Source organism: Anomaloglossus baeobatrachus, chromosome 1 (genome assembly GCF_048569485.1).
Source record: "Anomaloglossus baeobatrachus isolate aAnoBae1 chromosome 1, aAnoBae1.hap1, whole genome shotgun sequence".
Classification (NCBI taxonomy): Eukaryota; Metazoa; Chordata; class Amphibia; order Anura; family Aromobatidae; genus Anomaloglossus; species Anomaloglossus baeobatrachus.
Genome location: NC_134353.1, coordinates 652,236,696 through 652,259,773, shown reverse-complemented (window position 1 = coordinate 652,259,773; position 23,078 = coordinate 652,236,696). Strand labels below are relative to the sequence as shown.

General features: G+C 43.3%; 1 long non-coding RNA gene across 1 annotated transcript; it reads right to left on the bottom strand.

The window, feature by feature from the left end:
* Positions 1–431: 431 nt before the first annotated feature.
* LOC142297188 (uncharacterized) lies at positions 432–22,867 on the bottom strand. The gene is made up of 3 exons (XR_012751740.1): positions 22,711–22,867; positions 19,504–19,727; positions 432–2,037 (listed from the first exon to the last, which is right to left on the bottom strand). It is a non-coding gene; the product is annotated as an uncharacterized LOC142297188 (long non-coding RNA).
* Positions 22,868–23,078: the final 211 nt, after the last annotated feature.

The following is a 23,078-nucleotide window of genomic DNA, read 5'->3' as shown; positions in this document are numbered from 1 at the left end:
AGGGGTTAACCTGGGACCTCACAGGACGCTCGGTCGGCCACCACCACTACACCACAGGCACCTGTAGCCTGGTAGTCTCTGGACATTTTGCCAAACATAACCTATGGACCCCTTTCCCAGGTTAACCCCTTGAAGTCACAGCCATCTCCTCCATATACAGTAAACTGCTGCAAATACTCATCTTAATTGAATAATCCTGCACACTATTGCCGCTTTGACCTTTGTGACTATGTGACTATATATATGGTTGATTACGTACATATGTATCCTACATATAACCTGCTGAATCTAGTCTGTCCGACCTGAAGAAGGCCTTTCAGGCCAAAATGTCGTCACCTGGCGGACATTATTTTGTACAGCACTTTCTTCAGGATTTTTTGAACTAATAAAAGAAAAGGATCTGAAATCAATTTTTTCGTGTATTTACTTCAAATACCCACTGGAAACGATTAGTGTGCCGGAGTTATCCCCCTTTTACCTGTATACATGCATGACTGCACACACACTGGCAACATTCATGCAGTGATCACTCTGGGAAGCGAGCACTGTAAAATAGAAAAGGGGAAAAGTCCCTCAATATGCAAATGAGTAGCAATGGTGCCACAAACTCTTGGCCACTGCCAGGGTGCACCAAAGCCTCCTCATTTGCATACATACTGTATAAAAAGTTATTTTCTCATGCACTATACCAGTAACAGGTACAGGTCTAGTATGGTTGTTGTAGGGGCTAAAGGCCCTGTCACACACAGATAAATCTTTGGCAGATCTGTGGTTGCAGTGAAATCATGGACATTTGGTTCCATTTGTACACAGCCACAAACCTGGCACTGATTGTCCACAATTTCACTGCAACCACAGATCTGCCACAGATCTGCCACAGATTTGCCACAGATTTATCTATGTGTGTGAGACAGGGCCTTAAGGGGTACTTTGCACACTACAACATCGCAGGTGCGATGTCGGTGGGGTCATGTCGAAAGTGACGCACTTCCTGTGTCGCTCTCAACATCATAGTGTGTAAATCCTAGATGATACGATTAAAGAGCGCAAAATCGTCGTAATCGTATAATCGGTGTAGCGTCAGCGAATTCCATAATTACGCGACGGTCCGATGTTGTTCCTCGCTCCTGCGGCAGCACACATCGCTGTGTGTGAAGTCGCAGGAGCGAGGAACATCTGCTACCTGCGTCCAGGCTGCAATGTGGAAGGAAAGAGGTGGGCGGGATGTTTACATCCCGCTCATCTCTGCCCCTCCGTTCCTATTGGCCGCCTGCCGTGTGACGTCGCAGTGACGCCGCACGACCCGCCCCCTTAATAAGGAGGCGGTTCGCCGGCCAGAGCGACGGTGAGTTCATGTGAAGCAGCCGTAGCGATAATATTCGCTACGGCAGCTATCACAATGATATCGTAGCTGCCATGGGGGCGGGGACTAACGCGCTCGGCATCGCAGCATCGGATTTCGATGTCGTAGTGTGCAAAGTACCCCTAAGTGTCCTACAACAATGTATAGTCAATTCAAAATTTAAAATGCATTTTAGTGGTGACGGACTGATTCCCTTTAATGATGAATAACATCGTTCATTTCTTTTTTTATATATATATTGAAATGGCACCTAGAGAGTGAGTTACTAAAGATACCACGAGGTTAATTGTTTTTACTTTTTTTTCCAAGGATAAACAAAAAATATAATTTGTATACAGACAAAATCTAGATATTTATTTTTTTTTAAGTCTCTGTTTCTCTGCTTGTCTCTGCCGAAATTTGCCAGCCTGTTTCTGCCTTTGTTTCTCTGCTTGTTTCTGTCTTTCTCTTTGTCTTCTTCTCTCTTTTTCCCTTTCCATGTTTTTCTCTCTTTCTTTCTGCCTTTCATGTTCCCGCTTTTTTTCCCGCTCCCTTATTTTTTGTCGTTCTTTTTCGCGATCTCGATTGTTCTGAGCTCTGTATGCTGCACCTGCAACGGCTGCAGACAGGATCACATCTCCATCCACCTTGTTGACTACTTCTTCCTTTGGCTCTTGCTCAGGAGTTTCCCTGTACTAGTAAGAGGACATTAAACAATTAGTGTCAATTTAATTGTAAGTAAAATTGTTTCAAAAAATTTTGGACTGACACAAATGTAGGTTTTCACAATGTTTGTTGCTTCAATGCTTTTAAACATTTTCAGTTCGATGTTTCTATAGTTGATAAAATACAAGTATTTCATACATTTTTACAGTTTTGACAAATACATCAAGTTTATGCAAAGACTCAATATTTACACTGTTGACTCTTACTTTTCAAGACTTCTGCAATTCGTCCTGGAATGCTGGAAATCAGCTTCTAGGCCAAATCCTGACTGATGGCAAATGATTCTTGTCTAATCAGTGCTTGGAGTTTATCACAATTTATGTTTTTTTGTTTGTCCACTTGCTTTTGTTTGTCCACAGGTTCTCAATGGGAATTTCCTTAAAAGAAAAGCAAACCCAGAAATAAGTGGTCGAAGTATATTTTACTGTATATTTTACTGCATAACACAGGACATGTGTTACGATGTGATTGCAGGATAGTGAAAGACAGGAGCTCCTATACTGTCCCTCATGCTAGGGGACCCTAGGCTATCCCTAACCTCCAGATTACCCCTGATGGTGGAGATGCTGGAGTCCTGTGCCTTACTATTCTTCTGTCCAGAACTAAACTGTTCCCCTTCCAGGGAAGGAAGAGCAGGAGTGTGATGGCAACACAGATAAAGACAGAAAGGGAGAAACAAAAACTCAGACACACTGAAAACTCATGGGAACAAATGGTAAGAAAAAAGGGAGAAAAGCAAGAGTAGTAAGGCAACAGCAAAAGGATAACAAGGGTTAACACCACAACCATTCACAGCAATGAAGTACTACAACAACCAGTAAGTGTGGATCATAACACCTCACCAGGCCAGTATAGGGAAGCTATACCTGGCATTAATGGAATAGTCTAGCCAGTATATATAGGAGAGGAGCGAATATGACTGGCTCCCCCACAGCATGTGATCAAAGGAGACTAACAAGCAGCACAGCAGAAATTAAGTTTTGCTAGCCTGGCTTTGAACTACAAGTCGGTGGGTTGACGCCTGAGTCTGTCTGCACAAATCACAGGCATTAGAGAAGATATCAGGCAGAGTACCAGACTATGTACAGATCCTGATGCTGCCATGACAGTTGGCGATGTCTGAAAAAATCTCCTTGTGACATTATGGTAGCGCTCATCTTTTCTTCTCCGGACAATCATTGTTCAAATGTGTCAAACCGTCTAAAGGGACTTCATCAGAGAAAATAACTTTATTTCAGTGCAAACACTGTACGTTCTGCAGAATATCAATCTGTCCTTGATGTTTTTCTTGGAGAGAAATGGCTTCTTTACTGCCCTTTCTGACAGGGCAACCTCCAAAACGTTTTCTTTACTTTGGGAAGATGCACTGACACCTGGTTGCTTGGTTTATGGTTGCTTTTCATCCAAAGAAGTGGGCTCACTCATAATGTTGCCTAAGAACATTGCCATGAATAAAGAATTATTTCTAAACATCGTCCATGAGGACCTTGATCAGACTTGGGGATGAACAATGGCTATTTTCAGTATGATGGCGCACCAAGTCACAAGGCAAAAGTGATAGCTAATTGGCATGTGAACAAAATATTGACATTTTGGGTAGATGACCAGAAAACACCTCCGATTTTAATCTTCAAAAGTGGGTAGACAAAAATACATAAATTGTGATAAGCTTCAAGCTGAAATTAAACAAGTCTTCAGTCAGGACTTGACCCAGAAGCTGATATCCAGCATCAGGGCAAATTGAAGGCGTCTTGAAATATAAGGGTCAAAACACTAAATATTGAGTATTGAGTTATTGCATAGAAATAATTTGTCAATAAAAGTTTAAAAACTTTTGAAATGCTTATAATTGTACTTTACTTACCACAGAAACATCTGACTCAAAGGCCTAAAATAATAAAGCAGAAAACTTTGTGAAAACCAAAGGTTGTGTGAGTCTCAAAACCTTGGTGGTGACTGTAAGCGCTGAACAATTCAATGTATATTTAATTTGTCAAAATCTACTTTAAGATATACAGTAGGTCATTTATGAAGTTATTGGTAGTAAAATGTATAGTATATCACAAAAGGGAGCTTTTTGTAAATATTTTCTTATATTGTTTCATGGGGCAACACTGAAGATATTACACTCTGATACAGTGTAAAGTAGTCAGTGTACAGCTTGTATAATAGCTTGTGTAAATTTGGTGCCTTCTAAATATCTCAGCACACAGTTAGACATTAGACATTAATAAATTACATTAAGGTCTAAAGTTAGACATTAATGTCTAAATTGTTGGCAACAAAAGTGAGTACACCCCTAAGTGAACATGGACATATTGTGAAGAAAGGGTCATTATTTTGTGTAGCAATCATTATTTTCAAGCACTAACTTAACTCTATTGTGCATGAAATTCAGTAAAGCTTCACAGGAGCCACTGAAATGCTCTTCCATAACGACATCATGGAGCTGGTGGATGTTAGAGAACTTGCGCTCCTCCACCTTCTATTTGAGGATGAACCACAGATGATCAATATGGTTTAGATGTGAAGATATGATTGGCCAGTCCAGCACCTTTACCCTCAAGTTTCTTTAGCAAGGAAATGGTCATTTAGGAGGTGTGTTTGGGGTTGTTATGTTAGGATCCTGGCCTGTGGCCCAGTTTCTGAAGGGAGGGGTTCATGCTCTGCTTCAGTATGTCACAAAACATGTTGCCATTCATGGTTCCCTCAATGAACTGTAGCTTCCCACAGCTGTCAGCACTCATGCAGCTTCAAACCATGACACTGCCACCACCATGCTGGACTGTAGGCAAGACACACTTGTCTTTGTACTCCTCACTTGATTGCCACCACACACGCTTGACACCATCTGAACCAAATAATTTTACCTTGGCTTCATCAGACTTGGCCATTGTACTGCAGCTCAGTTTTAGGGTGTTGATGATCATCTTATAGTCTAGCCTATCTTATTTAGAGTAACAATTGTTTTTTTTCAGATCGTCAGAGAATTCTTTGCCATGAGGTGCCATTTTGAAATACCAGTGACCAGTATGATAGAGTGTGAGTGATAATATCAAATTTAAATTGTTGGTTATAAATGACTTTGTGACCAAATGTAGAACTGGTGGAGGAAGGTTGAACTAGATGGACCTAGGTCTTTTTTCAACCTAAGTAACTATGTAACTACCTGCCCCCCATTTACACCTGAGACCTTGTGCCACTCAGTCACATGACAACAGGGAGGGAAAATGGCTAATTAAACATAATTTAACTATTTTCACATAGGGTGTACTCACGTTTGTTGCCGGCAATTTAGACATTAATGGCTCTATGTTGAGTTATTTAGAGGGCACACCAAACACCAAATTTTTTTTGCTATATAAGCTATACACTGACTACTTTACATTGTATCAAAGTGTTATATCTTCAGTGTTGTCCCTTGAAAAGATATAAAGCCATGGGACTTTAGAAATTGTCCCAGATCAAACGTATAGATGGAGAAAAGTAGGGGTCCCAAGACCGAGCATTTTGAGACCTTATTAGAGAGTGAGAGGCTGGGATGAGAAGAGAAATGGGTGATGTAAAATGTGCAATCAGTGAGGTATGAGGAGATTCAGGAGAGGGCAAAGTCTTTTATGACAAGGGAAGAAAGTATATGTACTAGGTTAGAGAGATTGCAGAGAATTCTAGTAGCTGGTGAGTAATAGGAAGGATAAATATTAGTAGGTATCAGCTGGGGATGACCAGGATTAGGAGTCATCACCAGCAGTGAGAGAAAAAGAGATTGGGAAATGAGGTAGGCGAAGTAGAGTGCATAGCTTGTTTTTTTTCTTTTAAAAGGAATGATTTCAAGGAAATCTGTTAGCAGGTTTTTGCTATGTAATCTGAAGACAGCATGCTATAGGGGTTAAAACACAGTGATTCGTCTCTTATCAAGCACCTTGCTGTGGTTTACTTGCATGACTGTATTAGCACCAGGAGCTTATCATTGCCTAGACTAGCAATGATAGAATAGCCGCCTCATGCCTGCTAGTCCAACATGCCTCTCCTGTGATTAGCACCTCACTGTCTATAAACATTGCACACAGAGAACCTGGTGTGGGCGCGGCAGCTTTCTCAGCTCTGCTGCAAGGGCTAAATATAAAAACTCTGATTATGTGAGAATGACTTCACCCAGTAAACTAAGCAATATATAATTTTACTCAAGGTCTCTTGGCCTACATGATGCTGCTGTTCTCAGATGAGGTAGCAAAAAACAGGTGACAGATTCCCTTTAAGATTTAAGAGCCAGTCAGCAAATTCGCTCAAGAGGGTGTAGTGTATGCAGGATGGAGAACAAAGTATTTGTTTGTGGGGTGTTGGGGCTTGGGGATAGCGTAATTGAGTAAGGATAAGGGAAACAATAACGGCAAGGGTATGCAAGCATGGTGACAGGTGACAGCAGAGGTAACACTATTATCACATTGGTCCCTGCCTGTCAGCATCTTCATTATCTATCACTAGCTCACTGATCTTTGCTTTGATAAAAGTGTTTTAACTCCAATCATAGCACAGACCAGTGTGACAATGGTAGATAGTGCAACTGCTGACAGGAAGGGAAAAAGCATAACTGTGTCCACAAGAGCAGCGCACAAACTTAAAGAAGGCCAACCACCAGGATTTTCAGATATAGACTAAAGCCAGTGCTATACTGGCGCTATTGTAAGGCTGCTTTCACACATCCGTTTTTTGCAATAAGGCACAATCCGGCGCTTTGCAGAAAAAACGCATCCGGTTTTTTTTGCCGCCGGATGTCTTTTTTCCTCATAGACTTGCATTAGCCAGCCGGCTTTTGAGAGCGCTCAGCTGAGCACCCGGCAGCTGGCTTTTGAGAGCGATCGGCCGATCGCCCGGCAGCCGGCTTTTGAGAGCGATCAGCCGATCGTCCGGCAGCCAGCTTTTGAGAGCGCTCAGCTGATCGCCCGGCAGCCGGCTTTTGAGAGCGATCAGCTAAGCGCCTGGCAGCCGGCTTTTGAGAGCGCTCAGCTGATCGCCAGGCAGCCGGCTTTTGAGAGCGCTCAGCTGAGCGCCCGGCAGCCGGCTTTTGAGAGCGATCAGCCGATCGTCCGGCAGCCGGCTTTTGAGAGCGATCAGCTGAGTGCCCGGTGGCCGGGTGATCAGCTGATCGTTCACAATAGTCTGCCACCGGTAAAACTGTAAAAAAAAAAAGCTTTCCGTTGTTTTGTATGATCCGTTGCATCCGTTGTGCCATTATATGCAACGCATCCTTTGCATCCGTCACACAACACAATGCAACGGATGCCGTTCAACGTAAGTGTGAAACTAGCCTAAGAGGGTAACCTATGGTCAGTGCTTTCCTGCAAACACCATGGATTGAGTTATATATGTGTATGTGTAAAGAATGTAAATATTAATGTGATAGAGTCCCTAAGGGAGTGTTATGAAGTATCTAGGATGTTTTATATGGTAATTTTGCCATCTACTGGTGGGTTATTGTAGTACGGGTATTTTATAGGATTAATAGTTAATGTGGGTGGAGACAGAGCAGAGGCTGCCAGCAGCCATCTTAGAAAGGCAGAGGGTGTGAGGACAGAGTGAAGAGAGGATGTAGGAACCTGCCCTACTAAGCCAGGCGTTCTGGCGGGCTGGACCCAGAAAAGCCCAGGTGTGAAGACTATTGGAGCCTCTGTCTCAGGGTTGGTGTTAAGACAGCACCTGAAAGCCCCCTTCTCTACAGGGGAAGTGAGACCAGGAGTCACCAGGTGGGAGAGACAAGGGGTCAGAAGCAAGAGAGAGATTGTGCTAGGAAGTCCTCAAGCAGCGAGCAGGAGAAGTCCAGGTGTAAAGCAATATGAATGTACACCGTAAGGTTACTGAAAGATTTCAAGCCTCACATACTGTGAAGATATATGTTGCATTGGGAAATGCTGAGTAAAGTTCTAGTTGAAGAGAACTGTCTGGCGTCTGCTGAATTCTGTGTGACCTGTACTGAAACTGAGGAATGGGAACTGCTACTGGCAGCCTAGGAATAGTCTGGAAGATTGAGACAGTGGAGGCCTCTGGCCCACAAGTGAGTAGTGTGCACCACACTTCCCAGAAAATGTCCCCTCCCCTTTCATTGTGGAGGTGGCCGGAGCATGGACGGACACTGCAGGGCTGCACAGCAGCCGGGATTCAGCCCCACCCGCGACTCAAACTGCCCCATGCCACTCCTACACTATCATGCTGATTCTAAACATACCTTCAGTTGTGTGATGTATAGTTTCTGAAATACAGGCAAGTTTGTGAAATACATTGTTATTTGATAGCAGCTACAGAATATTTCATCGGTAGGTCGGGTTTTGCTAGTTATTCTCGCCTCTATCTGCCTGCCTGTCCTTTGTCCCCCATCATTCCTCCCTCCTTCCTCCGCCTGTAATAACAGAGACAGGGAGGAAGGCAAGGCAGGCAGACAGGGGTATGAATAACTAGCAAAACCTGACTCACCTACACCATGTTCCAAATTATTATGCAAATTATATTTTTCTCTGATTTTCGGTCTAATAAAAGTCATCACCCATTAGAGTATACATTGAATTTTATTGAAGAAACCTCCCAATGATAACAATATAATCTTCAAAATTTAAAAAAACTCAAAATGCACTGTTCCAAATTATTAGGCACAGTAGAGTTTCTAAACATTTTATATGTTTTAAAGAACTGAAAATGCTCATTTGTGTAATTTGCCGCATTAGGAGGTCACAATCACTGAAATAAAAATTATTTAAATCCAAAACATCCTAACAGGCCACGTTACATGTTAACATTAGAGATGAGCGAACCGGCCGTGGTTCGGCTCGAGTTCGGTTCGTCGAACGGAGGTCTCGTTCGAGTTCAATTCGGCGAACGTTCGACGAACCAAACTCGAACCAATAGGATATATTGGGAGGCAATCACAAACACATAAAAACGCATTATAAATGTACACATACAGTTAATAAACATTGCCATAACACTTACCGGTCCCCGCGATCCCTCCTGCACTCTGTCTCCTGCCGCTATTCCACCCGATGATCGCTGAATCCTCCCGGTGACCAGCACTGCCAGCAGTGATGCAGGACCTATCGTGACGTCAAAATAGCCATGTGACCAGTCACGTGGCTATTATCTCATTGGCTACAGACTGGTCACATGACTATGACGCGTCATGTAGGACCTGTCATTGCACTCTCCGGTACACGGTGCACATTTGTGTATCGCCGTGTACCGGCGACATGCTCTAGCACACGGTCAACTCCCCGTTCCGTTAGGGACCGGCTGACACAGCCGGTCAGTAACGGAGATCACCGTTGCCATAGCAACGCAGTTAGCGGTGACGTCACTGCTAACCGCGGCTCCGGGAGCACCGTTGCTATGGTAACGCGTCTGTCAGCAATACCGCTGTTACCGCTGACAGCCAGCAGCACTGATCACTCACGGAGTGAAGGCTGCACGCTGCTTCCCATGCAGCCTTCACGGAATTTTTGTGTCCAGCCAGGTACAACTAGGCAGCTGGGGATTGGAATCCGCAGCACAGGTTGGCCTGAGCTTTCTGGGCCCCACTGCTGCGAATTGCAGTCTGCAGCCGCCTCAGAAAATGGCACTTTCATAGAAGCGCCATCTTCTGGCGCTGTATCCAACTCTTCCAGCACCTGGCTGCTATACCTGGCTAGCATACAAAAATATGGCAAAGCTCACGTCCTTTTTTTGTAGTTTTTTGGCAAAAAAAATAAAAAATGCTTCCCTGGATTTTCCATTGCCAGTGAAGGTAACACCAAGCAGTGGGGGTTAGCAGCCAGTAGCTGCTTGGATTACCCTTAGCTAGCAATACAAAAAATGCAGCGGGAGCCCATATATATTTTTTTTAATTATTTATTTAAATAACTAAAAACAAAATGGGCTTCCCTGTATTTTGATTGCTGGACATCACAGTGCTGTAAAAATAAATCTTTAAAAAAATGACGTAGCGCTTCGCGGTATTTTTGATTCTCAGCGCAGATAAAGCAGATAGCTATGGGTTGCCACCCCCATCTGCCTGCCGTTACCTTGGTTGGCAATCAAAATACAGGGAAGCCCATTAATTTTTTCCATTTAAAAAATAGTTAAAAAAAAAATGACGTTGGGTCCCCCCATTTTTGATAGCCAGCTAGGGTAAAGCAGACAACTGTAGCCTGAAAACCACAGCTGGCAGCTTTACCGTGGCTGGGGATCCAATGTTGAGGTCCCCCCAGGCTCTTTTTTTATAATTATTTTATAAATATTAATAATTACACAAAAAAGTAGGGTCCCCCCAAATTGGATCACCAGCCAAGGTAAAGCGGACAGCTGTGGTCTGGTATTCTCAGGGTGGGAAGGTCCATAGTTATTGGGCCTTCACAGCCTAAAAATAGCAGGCCACAGGCACCCCAGACGTGGCGCATCCACTAGATGCGCCAATCCTGGCTCTTCACCCCAGCTCATCCCGTGCCCTGGTGCAGTGGCAAACGGGGTAATAAATCGGGTTGATACTAGCTGTAAGGTCACCTGACATCAAGCCCAGCAGTTTGTGATGTCATGGCGTTTATTAGATACCCAACATCATAAACTGTCAGTACTAACAAAAACAAAATCGACAAAAGAAATTTATTTGAAAAATCAGTCCCCAAAACATTTCCTCTTTCACCAATTTATTGTAAGAAAAAAAATAAAAGGGTCCCACGACGACTCTGGACCGTCTAGAATATGGGGGGGAGACACTCAGGGAACGTATCCCCCATTTTCTAGGAGTGCAGACCCTTCATGTGAGGAGTGTGGGTGCAATGAATCTGCACTCACTCTCCCCGGGTCCACAGCAGAAGAGTCAATGTCGTAATGGTTGCTACCAAAGCTGCAATGGCCAGCTCATGAGGTAAGGGCATGCCTAATCAGGAGAACTATTCTACATTTCCAAATATTGGTATTTGCTGATATTATTGCTATTCCACCTACTATATATTGGGGATAGGATCCTGGAGATGGAATACCCCTTTAAGTCCAGTTATCCAGCTGAATGAATACTTAACAACAGAGCTCGCTATTTAGATGTGTTTTCTTGTGGCGTATAACGGACTCTCATGTTTGGTAGTCATTCAGCAGGGAAACTATAAAAGCAAATCCCTCCATTTGGAAATGTAGTATATAGCTCTCCTGATCAATTATGTTCCTTACCTCATGAGCAGGGCATTGCAGTAATAATAATAATTTATTCATTTATATAGCGTTATTAATTCCATAGCGCTGTATGTCTTTGGAGTGTTGGAGGAAACCCACGCAAACACGGGGAGAACATACAAACTCCTTGCAGATGGTGTCCTTGGTGAGAATTGAACCCAGGACCTCAGCGCTGCAAGACTGCAGTGCTAACCACTGAGCCACCGTGCCGCCCATTTAGCTTATAGATGCATAACCACCACTCACTGTGTCTGAACACAGGAAGCTGAGCTGACAGCCGCTCTGTGCATGCGGCAGTGTCTATTGTGAAGGAGAGGGCCGTGGGGGGATCAACGCTGCACAGGTACCATGGGACACCGGGGAACACCGGTGGAGTTATAGGGGGTGACCTGGCAGGGCCTGGGGAGGAGTTTTCTGTCGCATGTGTCATGGCACATGCGACAGAAATCAGAGGAGTAGGGTGAATGCGGCCGGCGCGCTGCTGTGCGCGCGGCCATCTTGGATTTCTGGGAGGGCATCAGGGGGGGCACTTTGGCGACACCGGGGGACCGTTGGGGACCGGGGAGGAGATTTATCATGTTTGTTGATGCCAGATGGGAGATAAATAATTTTTTACCGGCGCTGTCATTTACTGTAACGTGATCATCGGTGTACGGTGTATACCTGTGATCACGTGAGCGGGGACCGGAAAAACCATCCTGAATCATGATATCCATGGTCTCAGCTAGCCCTGAAACCCCGGAGATTTTCTGACGCTGGGGGGCGTTATTCACTTATTTCTGCCTGCTGTTTATAAACGGCAGATCAGAATAAGGCTACATTAACACGACCGATCCATTTTTGCGGTCTGCAAAAAACAGTCCGTTTTTTTTCACGGGTGCATCCGTGTGGCATCCATTTCCGTTCCGTAGACGGTCCGTATGTCATCTGTTTGTCATCCGTGTGCCTTCCGTTTTTTTTGTGTACTGCAAAAAAACTGAAGGAGGGTAAATGCATAAATTTACCCAGGATCCATAGCTTCATCCTACATGAGGCGGTCACATGTTCACTCCAGTGCCATTTTCTACTGCTTTTCACAGCGTAGAGCGCTCTGGTGATTTTCCTGTGCTTGTACACTTCATATCAGTCTTTTCTGTCATTATAATGGCAGAAAGACACATAATGTCCCACTCTCCTGCATTTTGTAATTTTGCACCCTTTGGTGCCTTTCATGTGGCACTAAGGGGTGCTTAGCTTTGTATTTAGCCAAAAAAATGAAGAAAAAAAATGACGTAGGGTTCCCCCTATTTTTGTAGCCAGCTAGGGTAAAGCAGACGGCTGCAGCCTGCAGACCACAGCTGGCAACCTCACCTTGGCTGGTAATCCAAAACTGAGGGCACCCCACGCTGTTATTTTAAATTAAATAAATAATTAAAAAAAACACGTAGGGGTCCCCCCAAAATTGGATCACCAGCCAAGGTAAAGCAGACAGCTGGGGTCTGATATTCTCAGACTAGGGAGGTCCATGGTTATTGGACTCTCCCCAGCCTAAAAATAGCAGTCCGCAGCCGCCCCAGAAGTGGCGCATCCATTAGATGCGCCAATCCTGGTGCTTCGCCCCAGCTCATCCCGCGCCCTGGTGCGGTGGCAAATGGGGTAATATATGGGGTTAATACCAGATGTGTAATGTCACCTGGCACCAAGCCCTGGGGTTGGTGAGGTCAGGCGTCTATCAGATACCCGACATCACCAACCCAGTCAGTAATAAACAAAAATAGACGACAAACACATTTTTATTTGAAAAAACACTCCCCAATACATTCCCTCTTTAACCAATTTATTAGAAAGAAAAACAAATCCAGGTCTGGTGCAATCCAAGGGGTTGCCATAACGATCCACACTGTTCCAGTCAATGAAGAGCAGGATGTTCCCCATTGGCTGGGAGAGCAGTGCAGTGACCTGAGCTAACATCAATGGGTCAGCCCAGGTCACTGCAGGGGATGACAAGTGCTGCTGTCAGCGAGGTACATTACCTGCGCTGATCTCCTGCACTGCTGACAGCACCTGTCACTGAGTTCAATGACCGCCGCCTTGACAGCCAAGTATCGCGAGCGGCCCGTGACGTCACCGCTAGTCAGTCTCGGGTCGGAAGCGAGAGAAGGTGATGTGACAAGCGGCGGCCATGGAGGACAATGACAGCACTGAGGTCGGGACTTCATCACCGCAGGTAAGCCGAGCGGGACCATGTGTGCAGAGTGCAGGTGGGCGGAGCCATGTGTGCTGGCGGCGGAGTGCGAAGTGGGTGGCGCTGAAGACGTCAGTGTCGTGGACTGCTTGGCTGGGGACAGGTGAGTGTGTGTGTGTGTGTGTGTACATGCCGCGTGCAGGAGGGGGCGGAGTGAGCTGAGCGGGGAAATGTGGGCTTCCTGCACGTAACTAGGATAAATATCGGGTTACTAACCAAAGCGCTTTGCTTGGATACCCGATGTTTATCTTGGTTACCAGCTTCTGGCAGGCTGCCAGCGATGGCTCCTGCACACTAGCTGTAAAAAGCCCTGCTTTTTGCTGCTAGAACCGTTCTCGAACGTATCTAGAACTATCGAGCTTTAGCAAAAAGCTCGAGTTCTAGTTCGATCTAGAACAGCCCCCAAAATCACTCGAGCCGCGAACTGGAGAACCTCGAACCGCGAACCGCGCTCAACTCTAGTTAACATAGGATCCCTTCTTTGATATCACCTTCACAATTCTTGTATCCATTGAACTTGTGAGTTTTTGGATAATTTCTGCTTGAATTTCTTTGCATGATATCAGAATAGCCTCCCAGAGCTGCTGTTTTGATGTGAACTGCCTCCCACCCTCATAGAACTTTTGCTTGATGATACTCCAAAGGTTCTCCATAGGGTTGAGGTCAGGGGATTCTTTGCAGCATGAGACGGTGCATTGTCATGCATGAAGATGATTCTGATTGCTTCTAAAGGTACATTTCTGCTTTTTGTACTATGGAAGAAAGTTGTCAGTCAGAAACTGTATATACTTTGCAGAGGTCATTTTCACACCTTCAGGAACCCTAAAGGGGCCTACCAGATGTCTCTCCATGATTCCGGCTCAAAACATGACTCCTCCACTTCCTTGCTGACGTCGCAGCCTTGTTAGGACATGGTGGCCATCCACCAACCATCCACTACTCCATCCATCTGGACCATCCAGGATTGCTCGATTCTCATCAGAAAACAAGACTGTTTGAAAATTAGTCTTCATGTATGTCTGGGCCCACTGCAACTGTTTCTGCTTGTGAACACTGGTTAGGGGTGGCCGAGTAGTAGGTTTATGCACCACAGGAAGCCTTTGAAGGATCCTACACCTTGAGGTTCGAGGGACTCCAGAGGCACCAGCAGCTTCAAATATCTGTTTGCTGGTTTGTAATGGCTTTTTAGCAGCTGCTCTCTTAATCCAATGGACTTGCCTGTCAGAAACCTTCCTCATTCTGCCTTTATCAGCACAAACACGTATGTGCTCAGAATCAGCCACAAATCTCTTCACAGTACGATGATCACGCTTAAGTTTTCGTGAAATATCTGTTTTCATCCCTTGTCCAAGGCATTGCACTATTTGATGCTTTTTGGCAGCGGAGAGATCCTTTTTCTTTCCCAAGTTACTTGAAACTGTGACCTGCTTAATATTGTGGAACATCCAGCCTTCCTTTTATTGGGCTCACCTGGCAAACTAATTATCACTAGGGATGGCTGAACCCGAACTGTAAAGTGTTCGTGCACATGACCCCGAACATGAGCTTTCTGGGATGTTCGTGTTACAGTTCTAGTCCAGGGGCTGTAAAAAAAAGCACGTTATTAAAAAAAACATTCTGATCAAACTTACAGATCTCGCGACGCGTCCTGCAGACTCTGTCTCCCAGCGCTTCTGCTTCCGCGTCCATTCGATCATTGCTGTTTTCCCGGTAAGCACCTCTGGCTAAAAGAACCTGCCGTGACCGTGATGTCATACCCATGTGACCAGTCACGTGTGAATGTTGTATTACCTCATTGGTTACAGACTGGTCACGTGAGTATAACGTCATCAAAGGTCGTGGTGCGCCATGATGCGAGTGTCATCGTATCACGGTGCACAATCTCCCGATGGCAGCGGGTCAGCTGCATGTATTCCCACAGCTGAGGCACTCCTGTCCTGAGAGTGGGGTGATGCAATGCGAGACACAAGTGCAATCATCCCCTCACTGTCAGCCTGCTACATCGCTCTGTGCAGAGTGGTGTAGCAGACCTGATATGGCTCTCTGTGCTTCTCACTATGTATAGACACTGTCTGTGCACAGTGATGAAGCAGAGATGACATGGCTCTCTGTGCTTCTCACTATGTATAGACTGTGTCTGTGCACAGGGATGAAGCAGAGTTGACATTGCGCTTTGCTTCTCACTCTGTATAGACACTGTCTGCACAGTGATGAAGCAGAGTTAACATTGTGCTTTGCTTCTCACTGTATAGACACTGTCTGTGCACAGTGATGAAGCAGAGTTGACATTGTGCTTTGCTTATCACTGGATAGACACTGTGCACAGTGATGAAGCAGAGTAGACATTGCACTTTGCTTCTCACTGTATATACACTGTCTGTGCACAATGATGAAGCAGAGTTGACATTGCGTTTTGCTTCTCACTATGTATAGACACTGCACAGTGATGTAGCAGAGTTGACATTGCGCTTTGCTTCTCACTGTGTGTAGACTGTGTCTGTGCACAGTGATGAAGCAGAGTTGACATTGCGCTTTGCTTCTCACTATGTATAGACACTGTCTGTGCACCGTGATGTAGTAGAGTTGACATTGCTGTCCCTGTGGATTACGTCAGACTAAGGATTTTTTTTATAATAAAGATGGAGTCTCTAAATGTTTTTTTTTTGTTTTATTTCTAATAAAAAAAATTCTCTGTCTTGGTGTCTTTTTTTACTGTTTTCTAGAAATTCATGGTGGCCATATCTAATTTGGCGTGACACCATGAGTTTCGGGCTTAGTCCATCTGAGAATACAAAGCTGGTATTAACCCCTTTATTACCCAGCGAGCCACCACCATCATGGCCACTCAATAAGCTGGTAAAGCGCCTGGAAATGACGCTAAGAAACAATGCGCCATTTCTAGGGGCGGCTGTGGGCTGCCGAGAATCCCAGCCCCCAGCTGCCTGGCTTTACCTGAATGGCGATCAAAATACGGTGGGAGCTCACAAATATATTTTTTTTAATTATTTGATTAAATAAAAAAAATGAATGGGCTTCCCTGTATTTTGATAGCCAGCCAAGGTAAATCAGGCAGATAGGGGTGGCAGCACGTAGCCGTCCACCTTATTTGTGCTGAGGATCAAAATACTGCGGAGCGCTACATCATTTTTTTTTAATGATTTATGTATTTTTACTGTACTGTGATGTCAGGCAATCAAAATACAGAGAAGCCCTTTTTTTTCTAGTTATTTAAATAAATAATTAAAAAAAAATATGCATGGGCTCCCGCTGCATTTTCCGTTGCTTGCTAAAGGCGGCGTCACACGGTACGATATATCATGCAATCACATGGGCGATCGCACCCGCCCCCGTCATTTGTGCGTCACGGGCAATTAGTTGCCCGTTGCGCACAATGTCATTAATCCCCGTCACACGTACTTACCTCTCTAATGACGTTGCTGTAGGTGTCGAACATCCTCTTCCTAAAGGGGGAGGGACGTTCGGCGTCACAACGACGTCACTCCGGCTGCCCAATAGAAGCGGAGGAGCGGAGATGAGCGGGACGTAACATCCCGCCCACCTCCTTCCTTCCGCATTGCCGGCGGCCGCAGGTAAGCTGTGTTCGTCGTTCCCGAGGTGTCACACGTAGCGATGTGTGCTGCCTTGGGAAAGATGAACAACCGGTGCACAGAATATGGGACGAAATTATGAAAATGAACGACGTGTCAACGAGCAACGATAAGGTGAGTTTTTGTGCAAATTCCGTGACCCCACCGACATATCGTTAGATATATTGTAGCATGTGACGCGGCCTTTAGGGTAATCCAAGCAGCTACTGGCTGCTAACCCCACTGCTTGGTGTTACCTTCACTGGCAGTGCCAGAAAACTAAAAAAAAAAATGACGTGGGCTTCGCCATATTTTTGTATGGTAGCCAGGTACAGCAGGAAGGTACAGGCTGCCCCCAACCCCCAGCTGCCTATTTGTACCCAGCTGGGAACCAAAAATATAGGGAAGCCCTTTTTTTAATTATTTCATGAATTTCATGAAATAATTTAAGAAAAAGTTCATCTGATTCCTGGTGCCGCTATTTATCACCAGCTGTGGCAGCCAATCCCTGCATGTGGGCTGACTGTAAAGAACGCCGATATGCAGGGACGGGGAGCCGAGCATGTGCCCGAGCATCTCGCCGAGTATACCGAGTACTGATATGCTTGGGCAAGCACCACGTACCGACGAGATGCACTCATAGGACCTAGCATGACGTCATAGCCATGTGACCAGTCTGTAGCCAATGAGATAATAAAACATTCACACATGACTAGCCACATGCTAAGATGTCACGGAAGTTCCTGTGGTTACCGGGCGGCACAGCGATGATCGTACTCGGCAGCAGAAGTGGCGAGAGACAGAGTCTGCAGGACACGTCGCGGGACCTGTAAGTATAATGACAGTGTTTATTATTAACTGTATTCTTTATTTTACAGCCCCTCAGCCCCATCCCATAACTGTAAAGTCCAAGTTCAGTGTTCAGACGCAAGTTCGCGTTATATCAGAACCCGAATGCGAACTTTACAAAACGTTTGGGCGAGTCTCCCGAACACGAACATCGGGGGTTTGCCCATCTAATTATCACAGGTATATGAGATTGATTTCAGTGATCCAAAGAAACCTGAAACACAATACCATCAATGAGTTTCATGCTATGACACTTAAATCTAATTTGCATAATAATTTGGAATATGGTGTATTAGATATTCTGTAGCTGCTGTCATTCAAGTAACAGTGCATTTCACAAACTTTACTTGCTTGTATTTCAGAAACTATACATCCGATCTCACAACTAAAGGTATTCTTAGAATTAGCATGATAGTTCCAGTATAGCACTAGCTTTAGTTTATATCGGAAAATACTGGTGTACTGGTGGTTGGTCCTCTTTAACCTAATTAAACCTAAAGTCTACTATACCTACTTTTCTCTGTAAACAGCCATTTCAGGTTGGTGGGGACATGATGACAAACAAAATGTTTAACAATTTACTTATATGATAAAAAAAATGTCAGTTCTTTTGTAAGCTGTAAGTTTTACAATGTTTTTTTAGGCTCAGTGGTCCTTTAATATGATTCTTGTAGTCTTATTTCCCAAGTCCAAACTAAAGTTATTCTGCAACTCAAACGTTTTCATATTTGGTCTCTATAACTTATACTATGTTATAGATATGTGACTCTGGCATTCTTTTATAAACATTCACTGGTCGTGGTTGCTATTCCCTCTGCAGACTGTACTATGAAAAGAGATGAGCAAACCCAAGGTTCAGTTTTCGAACTGAACTCTAACTTTAAAAAACAGAGTTTAGGTTTGGAAATCGAATGCTGTACGTGCAAACTCCACTCCCGCGAGCATCTCTATGCTAACGTACGCTCGGTGCTCAGCCCTGTGCGAGCTTCTTGCAGTGTTTGAACGGCGCACACTGGGGGTAACAACAGCGTGATCGGATGTAGTGTGTAACAAAAAAAATGTGAAAAAGCCTGCCCACCTTCCCCTGGAAGTGTTCTGCTTATGGCTGGCTGTATGTGGGCGGAGACTCAAACTGCCAATCAATGATTTCAAACCGGGCTCGGGCCAAGTTCGCACCAGTGGAGGTTCGGTTCGATTGCTATCAGTGAACTGAACCTCGAAAGGTTCACTCATCTCTAACCATGGAGTTTACATGAAAAATTCTGTCTGTTGGAAGGAAATTACAATCAAATCATCATTAGGTGTAGGCCTAACAGAATAGTAGAGGGTTGGTCCAGAGTTTTACTCAAGCCTGAATATCATGTCTCAGACTCTCATATCATTCAAGGTAGAGATCAGAGGTCATTTGATTGTTGCTTAAAGTCATATGCAAGTATACAATCTCACAAGACGCTGACATGCTGCTGTGTGCTAACATGCCAAGTTACTCAACAAGTATGCTTATATATGCTGTATTAATACAACTGTTAATCCTGAAACAATAAATCACTTGCTAAAGCGAAAACCAAAGAGAATAGATCACTCACCTCATCCTCAGAATCAGTCTCTGGACGCAGACAACTGCAACCACTCATCCTCGAGGACTTGGGCAGCTTTCAACCAAATGAATCTTACATCAGCAGATGTCTCTGCTGTACAAGGGAGTGTGCTGCACACCTCATCCAGGTTGGATGGGTGTGGGAGATTTGCTAATCCTGCTTATGTCAACTTGGCAACAATTGAAGAATCCACATAAGATGATGGGCAAGCCCTATGGATACAACGAGACAGGGACTTTTATATAATTTCTCACACCCATTTTCATGCTTATAGTTGTGTTTCTTCTGCCATTTCTACTAGTAATCTCTTGCTGCACTCTAAAATTAAGTATATGCACCACATACACTTATTTATTTCTGTGATTTGTGAATGTAGACACTAATAATTTACACAGATGACACTTATAAACATGTACGTCTATTAACATTGTCCATGAAAAAAAAAAAAACACTATTATTCCATATCTGTGCTACAGTGATATAAGGATATCAGTATGGTCAGCACGGTGGTTCAGTGGTTAGCACTCCAGTCTTACAGAGCTGGGTCCTGGGCTCAAATCCCTCCAAGGACCACATCTGCAAGGATTTTAAATGTTCTCCCCGTGTTTGCGTGGGTTTCCTACCACACTCCAAAGACATACTGATAGGGATTTTAGATTGTGAGCCCCAATGGGAACAGTGTTCCTGATGTATGTAAAGTGCTGTGGAATTAATAGTGCTGCATAAGTGAATAAATATTATTATTATTATTATTATAGTCTAATATGATTTCTTGCTTAAAGTGGTTGGTCCACCATTGCACAGCATGGGAGGAGTTGAAGGGCGACTTTATTTCCCCTTCAACCACTTAAGTTCTGTTTTTAGGGGCATGTGTGTAAGGAGTGGTTTCAGTCTTTGAGCCTGTTGTACATGTTCTTCATATATCATAGTTACATAGTTACTTAGGTTGAAAAAAGACCTAGGTCCATCTAGTTCAACCTTCCTCCACCAGTTCTACATTTAGTCACTAAGTCATTTATAACCAACAATGTTGTGTGTACTGAGGAAATCATCCAGCCCTTTTTTAAAAGCTGTTATAGTATCTGCCATTACTACCTCTTTCAGAAGGTGTTTTAGAGTACCTGTATGTTTGTGGAGTGTGGTTCCCTCAATGTGGCCTTTACTGGACAGGTAAACTGCTTTGAATCCATAGCACAAAATTCTAGTGTAAAACGTGGTGTAATATCACATTTTTTTGTGCAGCTTGTAGTTTCTCAAAAATGTGTTGACTTTTTCCCCCATTACTCCAGTCCTAGCCAAAATCAACAAAGTTTTGAAAAGTTAACAGAGCTTCAAAAGTGTCACAAAAGAGGCCAATATTACAACAGCAATGTACTCCAATGAAAGAGTACATTTTTTAAAAGATGTCTGTGGCAGCTGAACGATGCGTTAAAATAGCCTCTCAATGATACATCTTACCCCAGAGCACAGTTTATCAAACCTGGCATGCAAAATGCCAGTCTTGGTGATTTTACCCCTATGTCTATTACGATTACCTGTCCCCTTGCAAGCAAAAATTACATAGCAAAACGTCTGCAAAAACTTACGGTGAAAACGCTTGATTCAACAAGCAACATTTCAGTGGTAAATAGATTTTTTTAGATGAGTGATCCTCATGCAAAGTAGTGAAATCTGTGGGGGTAGTCTTCTCAAAACGACAATCTTTTGGAAACATTCAACATTATAGTTTGCTTATAAAGTTGAATAGGTAATTTAAAAGTGTTTGAATTACTGAAGTTTGATAAATGAATTACTGAATATATTTAATAAATCCTATTTTAGGCAATAATACTATTTTAGGCATTTTTTAGATCATGACCACACTAATAAAATCTGCTAACAGCTTTAAAACTCTGGTTCTCAATTTTACCATACTTCAGAAGTGCTTATATACTGGCCAAAAAAAAGAGAGTAAAAGTAGACTTAGTGCAATATATATCCAATTTAGATTGTATGGCCATTCTATATATTTGCAAGCTCTCAATTCGGAAATGCACAGCTAGTAAATAGTGATATATATATTATGTAGATATATAGGTTGTTCACATAGAGGATATAAATATACACAGCAAAAAAAAAGTGAATAACCACAGAATAATATTAAAATGCAATTTTATTGGTATAGAATAAAAAAAGATATATTTAAAATGGAGTGGGGAACAAATCACGCATGAAATAGAATGCTAGAGGGGATGGTATCAAGATAAGATATATATATATATATATATATATATATATATATGTATGTATGGCATATAAGCTGCATATTGCAAGTATACACAGTATATTAAATATATATATATATATATATATATACATACAGAGAGAGAGAGAAGAGAAAAATATTAGGTAAGTATAGGATATACTCAAACACTAGTGGAAATAGGCTCAATATAGAATTTACATGACTATGCTCTGCACATGTGAAAGTTACAACACATAACGTGCAGAAATAAACAACATGTAAATCAGGACCCCAGAAATCCAACGAACGTTTCGCTCACAAGCTTTTTCAAGATGTGCAAAAGCTTGTGAGCAAAGCGTACATCAGAGCCCTGCATATAAGCTATATGCAGCTTATATGACGTTAACACACACACACACACACACACATATTATATGTATGTAGATATATATATATATATATATATATATATATATATAATGTTGATACCCCATTTCTGGCATTCTATATATTGTGAACTGTCATCTGTGTGTTGTTCTTCATTTAAATATAATTTTTTTTACTTTATACCAATACAGTTATATTTTAATATTATTCCCTTTTTTGCTACGCATATTTAAATTGTCTAATCAGCAAACAATCCCATATCACCAACAATATGCACAAATTTCTGTTCGTCATCACTTACCTTATTTAGTTGAAATCTCTCCTTACAATAGATGAAAAAAAAATGGTCAAATTAAATAAGTAATGCCAACAAGGTAAAGTACAAGATTAAGCAACTGAGGAGTGTCTAGTAAGACCGTGACATGCATGAAATAGGTAAATTATAGGAGATGATGAAACAAAAGGTGGAGGAGAACGTGCTCATCATGGGGTGTCGACCTAAATGAATGAGACCCATCTGTACAGTATAGACCAGCATCGCCACTACCACTGTCTGTCACAAAGTCTACATGTCCTTTACTCACGGTTTAGAAGCTGCAGGTATGATATCCAATATGTAAGTGAAGAGCTCCAGCCCTATATCCTGTGCTCATCATCATTTCCTCAAATATGACTTCCTTGCATCACAATAATGGGCTTTTCTCCAAGTTTCCAGTCATGTCAGGACAGGAGCAGTGTTACTTTGTCTATTGCATGGGTGTGTGTAGTCCAGAAATGACTGACAGTATCTTGTAAATGAGGTATCATAAGACAGGGCACATTATATAAAGGTTGGGGTTTTCATAATGCTGCATACATTCAGATAGATGTTGGACCTCAGTCAAATTCTCTTAATTGAAGATGTGACACTCCCACGACAATAAATTCCCCCCTCCAGCTACGAAGCTCATTC